Source organism: Microtus pennsylvanicus, chromosome 12, assembly GCF_037038515.1.
Source record: "Microtus pennsylvanicus isolate mMicPen1 chromosome 12, mMicPen1.hap1, whole genome shotgun sequence".
Lineage (NCBI taxonomy): Eukaryota > Metazoa > Chordata > Mammalia > Rodentia > Cricetidae > Microtus > Microtus pennsylvanicus.
The window spans coordinates 16,700,418-16,711,600 of NC_134590.1; positions in this window are offsets into that span (position 1 = coordinate 16,700,418).

Genomic DNA, 11,183 nt, shown 5'->3' on the forward strand with positions numbered 1-11,183 from the left:
TGTTAGTCTAGTACCCAGTACATACCAGCAATAAATAAGTTGTTGAATTAATGATGCAATAATAAAAATTATACTAAATCTAAGAGTTTTATGACTACTTAAGATTAGTATTATATCATATTTTTTGTTACATTTTTAATATCTATATAGATCATTAGTTATTCAATAAGCTTTATTCAACAAAATATTCATCATATATTTTGGTTTCAAGTAGTTATTAGTGGATTCCACCCTGAAAATTTTTGATTAATTACTCTGGAATGATATTTAGACATTTATTTTTTATTAATCAAATTTATTCTTTGACAATTTCATGCAAGTGTGTAACTCATCCTCCTACTTTTTTTTTAAATCTTTTTTTTATTGAGAAAATGAGAAAAAAAACAAGTTTCCACCTCCTCCCAGCCTCCCATTTCCCTCCCCCTCCTCCCACCCTTCTCCCCCTCCCCCCACTCCTTTCCCCCTCCCTCTCCAGTCCAAAGAACTGTCAGGGTTCCCTGCCCTGTGGTAAGTCCTAGGTCCTCCCCCCTCCGTCCATATCTAGGAAGGTGAACATCCAAACTGGGTAGGCTCCCACAAAGCCAGCACATTACGTAGGATCAAAACCCCTTGCCATTGTCCTTGGCGTCTCATCAGCTCTCATTGTTCGCAATGTTCAGAGAGTCCAGTTTTATCCCATGCTTTTTCAGTCATAGTCCAGCTGGCCTTGGTGAGCTCCCAATACGTCAGCTCCGCTGTCTCAGTGGGTGGGTGCATCCCTCGTGGTCCCGACTTCTTTGCTCTTGTTCTCCCTCCTTCTGCTCCTCATTGGGACCTTGGGAGCTCAGTCCAGTGCTCCAGTGTGGGTCTCTGTCTCTATCTCCATCCATCACCAGATGAAGGTTCTATGATGATATGCAAGATATTCGTCAGAATTGCTATAGGATAGGGTCATTTCAGGTTGCCTATCCCCAGCTGCCCAAGGAATTAACTGGGGACCTCGGCTTGGGCACCTGGGAGCCATTCTAGGTTCAAATCTCTTGCCAACCCTAAGGTGACTCCCTTAACTAAGAATTGTGCTTCCGTGCTCCCCTATCCAACCTTCCTTTATCCCAATCCTCCTTTTTCCCCAAGTTCCCCCCTTCCTCCCCTTCTCCCTTTTCTCTCCCCATCTCCCCTTACCCCCATCCTCCTACTTTTACCCCCAACCTCTTCTATCCCCTCTTACTTTTACCAGTTCTCCCTCCTTCCCACAGGTCTGTTTCTCACATTGATGTTCTTCTGTTTTGTTTGTGATCCATTGAGTTTAACAGTTTAAGTATCTGTGTGACCATGGGTATGAAACTATCCAGTGAAGACCAGTGAACTTATTAGAAGGTAGACATTTGAAGATACTGATCCCCACACCCTAGTCTCCATCACTAGTCAGTCCTTCAACAGGGAGGGGGATGGTTTCCAGAGCCCCGACCCCCAACCCCCATCCATTTCTGACAGTCAGTTCTTGGGTAGGCTCAGTGCATTGTGCTGTCTTTCTCCTACCTTTCAGCCTTTGAATTATTATTTTTTTCCTTTCTATGTCAGTCCCTGAGCCACAGAGAGTGGCATATGTCCTTTTTAGGGCCAGTCATTCAATCATCTCTTTTCAGTGCCATGGACAGTCAAGAATGTATGCATTCTAGGCTGTTCTATTTAAGGTTGCAGGTAGCATTTGTCTATAGTAGTACACTCTCATCAAACTTTCTTGGACTGCCAGCCTGCAAATAACGACATGGAGACTTAATATTAATAATGAAAGCTTGGTCTTAGCTTAGGCTTATTCTCAACTAGCTCTTATAACTTAAATCAACCCATTCATCCTAATCTAGGTTCTGCCATGTGGCATTGTTTCCTGTCTGTACTGCCCATCCTGCTTCCTCTGCCTCTGACTGGTAACTCTACCTTTCCTCTCCCTAGAGTTCTCTCTCTGCCCAGAAGTCCTGCCTATAGTCTGCTGCCTAACTAGTGCCTGTTCAGCTTCTCATTACACCAATCACAGCAACACATCTTCACACAGTGTCTAAATGTCCCACAGCACCTGCCTATTTTAGGTATTTATCTTTGGAAGGTAGTTTGGCACCGTGGAACATTGATAGTTTGCAGAGTTCCTTAGGATCCTTTAATGCTCATCTAGGACTAGGAAGCACTGTTCCGAGTTGCACAGCCAAACTATTTCCCACAAAGGTCATACTGACTCAGAACAGAATTTATTACACACAATACTGCCATTTTTACTACCACATATAACTCTGGGTACAATTAGTCTGAGTGTTCAGAATACAGGCTCAGTATCCAGGTTTAGCAGCACTGTCATCACAAGGGGACATGAACAAGGCAGGAGCTCTCATTTCTCTCTCAACCAGGATCTAGCTTTTAATAAGGCTCTCTGGCAGTGTGAACACATGGTAAAGGCAAAGATGCACTTATTTTATTTTTTTCACTTTAGTCCCCACTCACATCTATTGCTCATTTCTAGTTCTTTAAAAATGTCTATTGCCCCCAGAGGTCGCTCTGCAATCCCGGAAGTTGTTTGGGCCTTCTCCCATGGAGGTTGCTTGTTTGGGCCTGCTCCTGCAGAGGTTGCTGGCTCAGGTCTCCTCCTGCGGAGGTTGCTGGCTCTGGCCTGGTCCTGTGGAGGTCACTGGCTTGGGACTGCTCCCTCGGAGGCTGCTCACTTAGGCCTGATCTGGTGGAGATTGCAAATTCTAACCAAACAAGTGGAAGACCTATATGACAAGAACTTTAAATCTTTGAAGAAAAAAATTGAAAAAGAGACCAGAAAATGGAAAGATTTTGCATGTTCTTGTGTAGGTAGAATTAACATAGTAAAAATAACAATCTTACCAAAAGCAATCTGCAGATTTAATGCAATGCCCATCAAATCCCAGAAAAATTCTTTACAGACCTCAAAAGAACAATACTTAACTTCATACAGAAAAACAAAAAAACCCAGGATAGCCAAAACAATCCTGTACAATAAAGGAACTTCTGGAGGCATTACCATCCCCTTCTTCAAATTCTACTACAGAGCTACAGTACTGAAAACAGCCTGGTATTGGCATAAAAACAGACAGGAGGACCAATGGAACTGAAGACCCAGTCAGATATTATTCCACACACATTCCAACACCTGATTTTTGACAAAGAAGTAAAAAATATCAAGTGAAAAAAGAAAGCATATTTAACTGGTGCTGGCTTAACTGGATATCAACATGTAGAAGAACGAAAATAGTTCCATATTTATTGGGAAGTATACTTGAAAACATTGGCACAGGAGACCACTTCTGAAATATAACCCCGGTAGCACAGACACTGAGAGCAATAGTTAATAAATGGGACCCCCTGAAACTGAGAAGCTTCTGTAAAACAAGACCAAACAGCAACCTACAGAATGGGAAAAGATCTTTGCCATACCCACATTGGACAAAGGGCTGATCTCCAAAATATACAAAGAACTCAAGAAATCTGTCATCAAAAGAACAAATAACAAAAGGGGTATAGACCTAAACAGAGAACTTTTAACATAGGAAGCTAAAATGGCTGAAAGACACTTAAGGTAATGCTCAACATCTTTAGCCATTAGAGAAATGCAAATCCAAACAACTCTGAGATTTCATTTTACACCTGTCAGAATGGCCAAGATCAAAAACACCAGTGAGAGCTTATGCTGGAGAGGAGGTGGGGTAAAGGAAATAATCCTCCATTGCTGGTGGGAGTGAAAACTGGTAAAGCCACTTTGGAAATCAGTATGGTGATTTCTCAGAAAATTAGGAAACAACCTACCTCAAGACCCAGCAAATACCACTTTTGGGTGTATACCCAAAGGATGCTCAATCATACCATAAGACATGTGCTCAACTATGTTCATAGCAGTATTATTTGTAATAGCCAGAACCTGGAAACAACCTAAATGCCCTCAACTGAAGGATGGATAAAGAAAATGTGGCGCATTTACACAATGGAGTATTACACAGTGGAAAAAATAATGACATCTTGAAATTTGCTGGCAAGTTAATGGATGTAGGAAACATCATATTAAGTGAGGTAACAAAGACCCAGAAAGATAAATGTAATATGTACTCACTCATAAGTGGTTTTTAGATACAGAGCAAAGAAAACTAGCCTACAATTCACAACCCCAGAGAACCTAGACAACAAAGAGGACCCTAAGAGTAACATACATGGATCTAATCTATATGGGAAGTAGAAGAAGACATGATCTCCTGAGTAAATTGGGAGCATGGGGATCATGGGAAAGGGTAGAAGGGGAGAGGGGAGGAAGGGAGGGGAGTGAAGAAAAATATATAAAAATAAAAACAATAAAAATGTCCATTGCTGTCTTTTGCTCATTTAAAGATAAAGACAATATTTTAGCTGCTGAAAGATGTGAAAGGAGGGGCTTAGAATGGGATATGAATAAGCTATGCTATAGAGATGCAGTCACCTGGAAATACAACTATTTCTAGAAATGATAACAACACTGGAGAGAAGAACTTTCTGGAATCAAGAGAGGACATTTAGGCTGACATTATTTAGAGCGCTAGATATCAGAGTCTATTCTCATAGTCTCGTTTAGCTCCCAGGTGTCTTTTCACTTGATGCATTTCCTGTTTATTGTTCTGCACTAATGCTCTGAAAATTTTTGCTCATCTTAAAAGCATGCAATTTGTATGTAAATTTTATTGATTATCATTGGTTGACTGCTAACTGATGACTCAGACAAGGCCTTTCAGTATTAGAGAATACATAATGGAAGAAATAGAACTCTTATCTGTTGATATGTTTGATCTCTTGTAAGGTGGTTGGGATTTTTGGGTCATTAAACCATGAGAAGAATTAATAATGATTGCTATTAGTGACAATTCAAGGTTACCTTTTTTTTGTGGGAAAAGGGACAGCTTTTCCTTATAGAAGAATTTCAATGAATACATGTTGAGTAGATGAGAACTATAGGACATCATAATTAGAATATTAAAGCTTTCAAGGTCCATGATTGAATGCCAAAACTAGGTGTCAAAATTTCATGGGTAAACAGGAGATAGCTCATTATTATCACCTAAATATTTTATTATATTTTTCCATTTATCTTAAGTTCCAACCACAGTTTCCCCTCCCTCCTCTTTTCTCATTCTCTCCTCACATCCACTCCTCCTCCATTCAGAAAGGGGCAGGCCTTCTGTGGGAGTCAACAAAGAATGACATATCAAGTTGAGGCAGGACTAAGCTCTTTCTCCCGCATCCTAGCTGTGAATAGGTTGCAAAAAGCCAGCTTCTGTGCCAGAGACAGGTCCTGATCTCACTGATAGTGGCCCCACAAATGGACCAAGCTACACACCCGTCACTCACATTCAGAGGGCCTACATAAGTCCCATGCAGGCTCCCTAGCTGTCGGTCCAGTGTCGTAAGCTTCCACTAGTTCTGGTCAGCTGTCTGTGGGTTCCCCTGTCATGCTCATGGCCCCTCTTGCTCATACAATCCCTCCTCCCTTTCTTCAACTGGACTCATAGAGCTTGGCCCAGTACTTGGCTGTGGCTCTCTGCATCTGCTTCTATCAGTTACTGAATGAAGACTCTATGATGACAATTAGGGTAGTTACCAGTCTGATTACAGGGGAGGGCCAGTTCAGACACCCTCTCTACTATTGCTAGTAGTCTTAGCGGGGGTCATCCTTATGGATTCCTGGGAGTTTCCCTGGTACCAGATTTCTTCCTAACTTCCAAATGGTCCCCTTCTATCAATATATCTCTTTCATTGCTCTCCTACTATCTCCTGCCTCCAACTGGATCAACCCAATTCCTTGTCCCCAGTTTACCCAAGAAAATCCATGTGTCCCTCTTAGGGTCCTTCTTGTTACCTAGCTTCTCTGGGGCTGTGGAATGTAGTCTAGTTACTCTTTGCTTTACACCTAATGTCCACTTATGAGTGAGTACATGCCATACTTGTCTTTCTGGGTCTGGGTTACTTCATTCAGGATGACTTTTTCTAGTTCCATCTACTTGCCTACAAATTTCATGATGTTGTTTTTTTTTTTCTGCTGAGTAATACACCATTGTGTAAATGTATCACATTTTCTTTATCCATTCTTTGGTTGAGGGGCATCTAGCTTGTTTTCAGGTTCTGGCTATTATGAATAATGCTGCTATGAGCATTCTTGCTCAAGTGTTCTTGTATCATCCAAATATTTATTACAAAGGAAAAATGGAAAACTAGCAAATCTATGCAAGAGAAATCCAGAAGACAACATTTCAGCAGCACCTGCAATAAGACACACGGGCTCTATTTACTCCTAAATGAACACCAAGGCTCGTTACTGCTGTCTGTTTCCCTCAAAATCTAGAGCCACAGGTTAGCCATGTGAAATCATCAGAAAAACCTAAATTGAGAGGTAGTCTTCAAAATGCCTACTCAATATTCTTCCAGGTTATAAAGATCATTAAAAGATGTTGATGCTGAGATGATGGCTCAGTCAGTCAAGTGCCTCTTACATAAGAGGGAGGACCTGGCACCTACATAAAGAACAAAACAAAACTACAACAAAAATAGCAGGGATGATTGTACGCATTTCCATCCATATAGTGGGGGTGGAGACACACAGATCTATCTATCTATCTATCTATCTATCTATCTATCTATCTATCTATCTATCTATCTATCATCTATCATTCTCATCATCTAGTTATGTATGTATGTTTCTATCTAATTATAAAATATAGATCCCTATACATATATAATTATGAATACATAAATGTGAATGCATAATGTAACTTGCTGAGTCACTTTAGTGTTGTTTGTGTATATATGCTTTTAGGGATGACCATATGGTATTGGATAACTAATTAGAGGGCTCCTCTCTTGGGGAAGACTGATTCTCCTCCTTTCAGCTGTTGAGAATTCCCTGCAGTTCTTTATCTAGGTATGGGGCCCCATGACATTTCCTCAGTGCACGTTGGGATTCCAGACATTGCTGCTGTTGTGTGAGTTTTGTTAGGCATATAACTATATTGTTGGGATTTCATGGGAGTAGCTTCCTTTTCATATCTAGAAGACATGATCTTGAAGCAAACTTTATGGTCTTCTTACTCTTACAGCCTCCCCCACACCACTTCACTGATGTTCCCTGAGCTTTAGGGGTAGGGATTTTGTTATCAAATTGGGGCTGAACATTCATAGTTATTTCTCTGCATTGTGACCAGCTTTCAAAATAAGTTTTTAATAATAATTTTATAATGATTTCCATCTGCTACATAAAGAAACATCTTTCATGAGGTGTGAGAGCTACACTTATTGGTGGCTACAAATGTAAATGTTTAGAACGAAGTTAGGTATTATTCTGTTTAGGAGAGTGTCAGTAGTATGTTCGTCTCTAAGATCCATGGCTTTACTGGCCATGAGTAGTTGCCTAGGTTTACAATACCAGACAAAATTTTCCCCCATTGTGTGGCTGTGAACTACCGTATGGGTGCTGAGAATTGTATCTGAATCTTCTGGAAGAGCAAGTGCTCCACTAGTCCTTCATTTATTTTATTGAGTTTTGTTTTTTGTGTATTTCAGATATTCTGGATATTAATCTACTGTCAGATGTGTAACTGGCAAAGGTTCTCTCGTCCTCTATAGATCACCTCTTCACTCAAGTGATTATTTCCTTAGCTGTACCAAAGCTTTTAAGTTTTATGAAGTCCTATTTGTTCATTGTTGTGCTTGATTACTGGGCAAATGGAGTTCTCTTCAGAAGGTCCTCAAAGAGCAACTTTAATTAGTAAAAATAAGATAAGGTAGAACATGGTTGATGATTAATATTTGGCCCATACAAACTAGCATACATATAAACACACAGACACTATCATACATATAAACACACACACTTACTATACATACATATAAACACACAGAAACTATTCATACATATAAACACAAACTCACTATGCATATATATAAACACACAGCCACTATGCATATATATACACATAGACACAATCATACATATAAACATACACATTCACTATGCATACATATAAACACACAGACACTGTCATACCTAAATACACACACAGACACAAATAAACACTGACAAGAAGAAGGTTTTTAAACCAGAGGGGATTAAAAAAATGTGACACCCAAATAAAATGTGGTATCTAGACAGAATCAAGATAAAAGAATGGAGCCGGGCGGTGGTGGCGCACGCCTTTAATCCCAGCACTCAGGAGGCAGAGGCAGGCGGATCTCTGTGAGTTCGAGGCCAGCCTGGTCTAGAAGAGCTAGTTCCAGGACAGGAACCAAAAAGCTACAGAGAAACCCAGTCTCGAAAATAAAAAAAAAGATAAAAGAATGGTAGAATACGGGTAATGCTAACAGCTTAGATGGGAAACCATCAAAGAGATTTCTTAAAATTTGTGATAAGGGTGCTGAAGTGTAGCTGTCCACAGTTGATGGCTTCTGGAGGAAGTGCGTGTAGGGAAAGACTCAGTTTTCTTTAAGGTGCGGGCCATGCTCCAGTGAGTATATGAGCAACACTAATTGGAATTTTTACACCTCCTTTTTTTTAAGGGGTCAGAAGTAACAAAATTGTGTGTGTGTGTGTGTGTGTGTGTGTGTGTGTGCATATGTGTGTGTGTGGATGTGGAAGGACTAAGAAGTAAGTGTGATTGGGGTACATGATGTGAAATTACCAAGTAATCTGTTGGCATACAAAAGGTTCCACAATAATGGAACCTTTTTACTCCCCAAATGGAGTAAAACAAAGGTTTATTTATCTGGGGATAAACTCACAGAAAGAATAGATATCTGCAGTCCTCTGCATGTGCTGGGGACTGGAACTGAATTCAGCAGCTGAGAGACCCACACATGCTTTTCATCTGCATTTATAGTACACGAGACCATGCCCAAAGTGGGCCGGTATCTTAAATGCTATTAGCTGAAGGAGTTCCCACAGCAATAATCAATAAAAATATTATATTGTAAAATAGAACCTGTAGTTTAGCAAATAATGTGTTACTAATGTTAGCTTCATTCTTTCTTTTAAAAGATTTTATTATTTTATTATCTGTATTATGTATGCATGCACACATGTATGCAGGTATCTGTAATGGCCAAAAGGAGGGCATCAGACCCTCTTGAGCCCCTAGAGCTAGAGTTACAGGAAGTTGTGAGCCACCTGATGTGGGTGCTGGGATTTGAGTGCTGGTTCTCTGTAATAGCAGCAAGAGCTCTTAAGCTGGGAGTCAGGTCTCCAGCCTGAATGTTCAGTTCTTAATACTATGGCTATACAAATTTCTAATATTATGGGAAATGATTGGTCAATATGTAGCAACCGAACCTATTATTTTTCCAATGATTCTATAAACCTTAAATTTTTAATTCTCTCTCTCTCTCTCTCTCTCTCTCTCTCTCTCTCTCTCTCTCTCTCTCTCTCTCTTCTCTCTCTCTGGAAAACCTGTGGGAATTGTTACTTTCTTCCATGTGGGTTTTGAGGATTTAACTTTAACTCAGGTCATCAGACTTGGTGGCAAACACCCTTGCTTTCTAAGCCATCTCACTATTCTGATTATATAAAGCTAAAATTATTCCAAATAAAATGTAAATCATATTATGAAATAAGAAGTTTAATTAAGCTTCTTTGCCTTGATTCAGTTGTGAGCAAAATGGTGTAGCTATAATTGGATCTGCATGGAAAAATAAAGACTTGAATGTAGTTGGGATTTTCTTTTGTAAGGGGACCACTTCAACACAGAAAGCAGGCGCAGTGCTGGTGTGCACAGCTGCACTGTCACCACAAAGAACTGTTCCTGGAGAATGAAAATGTCATCTTCTCCAGAATCTTTTTTGACATGGACATTTATGAATCTTCCCTTTACAATTAATTGTTACATCTTAGGCCTATTAAGACCGCCAACATGCTTGTTTTTGCTCTGTAGCTATTAAAGGGGATGGTAAGTATATTGTTCTAATTGTTACCTGATTGTTTTAAATTCATACCTCACTTTATCTTCTGTGTGACATGGCAATTATTATTAGCACCAGCGATGTACATATTTCTTTCTTTTTTAAAAGAGAAAACAGCCTTTTTTTAAAAAAATAAAATATTTGTTAGGCTCAGAACAAATCTTTGCTCACTTCCCTGAGCACAAATAACCAAACCTGCCTTTCTCATGATGATGACTCGTCCCCTTTTGTGGTTGCTTTTCTAGTTTTTATCCCTTGCTATCTTATTTTTTTAATTAATTTTATTGAGCTACACATTTTTCTCTGCTCCCCTCTCTTCCTCTCCCCTCCCCTTCAACCCTTTTCCATGGTCCCCATGCTCCCAATGCTCCCAATTTACTCAGGAGATCTTGTCTTTTTCTACTTCCCATGTAGATTAGATCCATTTATGTCTCTCTTATGGTCCTCATTGTTGTCTAGGTTCTCTGGGATTGTGATTTATCGGCTGGTTTTCTTTGCTTTATGTTTAAAAGCCACTAATGAGTGAGTACATTTGATAGTTGTCTTTCTGGGTCTCGGTTACCTCACTCAAAATGATGTTTTCTAGATCCATCTATTTGCTGCGACGTACATATTTCTATATGCAGCCTGTAAGATGTCTCCCTGCAATTTCCTTACATTTGCAGAAAGTAAAAACTAGATAATCACCAAGGCATGGCGACCCATACTCATAACTCTCACGCTGGCAAGGCAGAGGCAGGGGGATTTCCACAAGTTTGATGCCAGCCAGGTCTACATAATGAAACTCTATCTCAAGATGGGGATAGGGGAAAGAAATCAAATTCTCTTGCTCATATAGGCAAGAAAATAGTATATTCGCAGTGCAATAAATTATAATAGCCAAGATTATTACATTGCTAATGTGTGTCAGAAAGGTTGTTAAGTAGTCTACAAATAGCCAATGCCAATGTTCTTTACAGTTTTGTCGGGAAGTTGAAGTAGACATAGTGTTTACAATCGACTGCTCGTGATAGTGTGGGGGAAGAGATCAGAACTGGGGGAGAAAATGAAAACAAATAGAAACTGCAGAAGGAGTATGAGGGAGGTGATTACATTTCTGAATGGGTCATGTGTGTATCATAGTGTTTTCTTTGGTTTACTAAAGAAACATGATTTGTTGAAATGCAAAGACATTGAATGTTATAAAGTTTTAAAGACTGAGATTTGATCCCCATGAGAGTGTAAGTTGG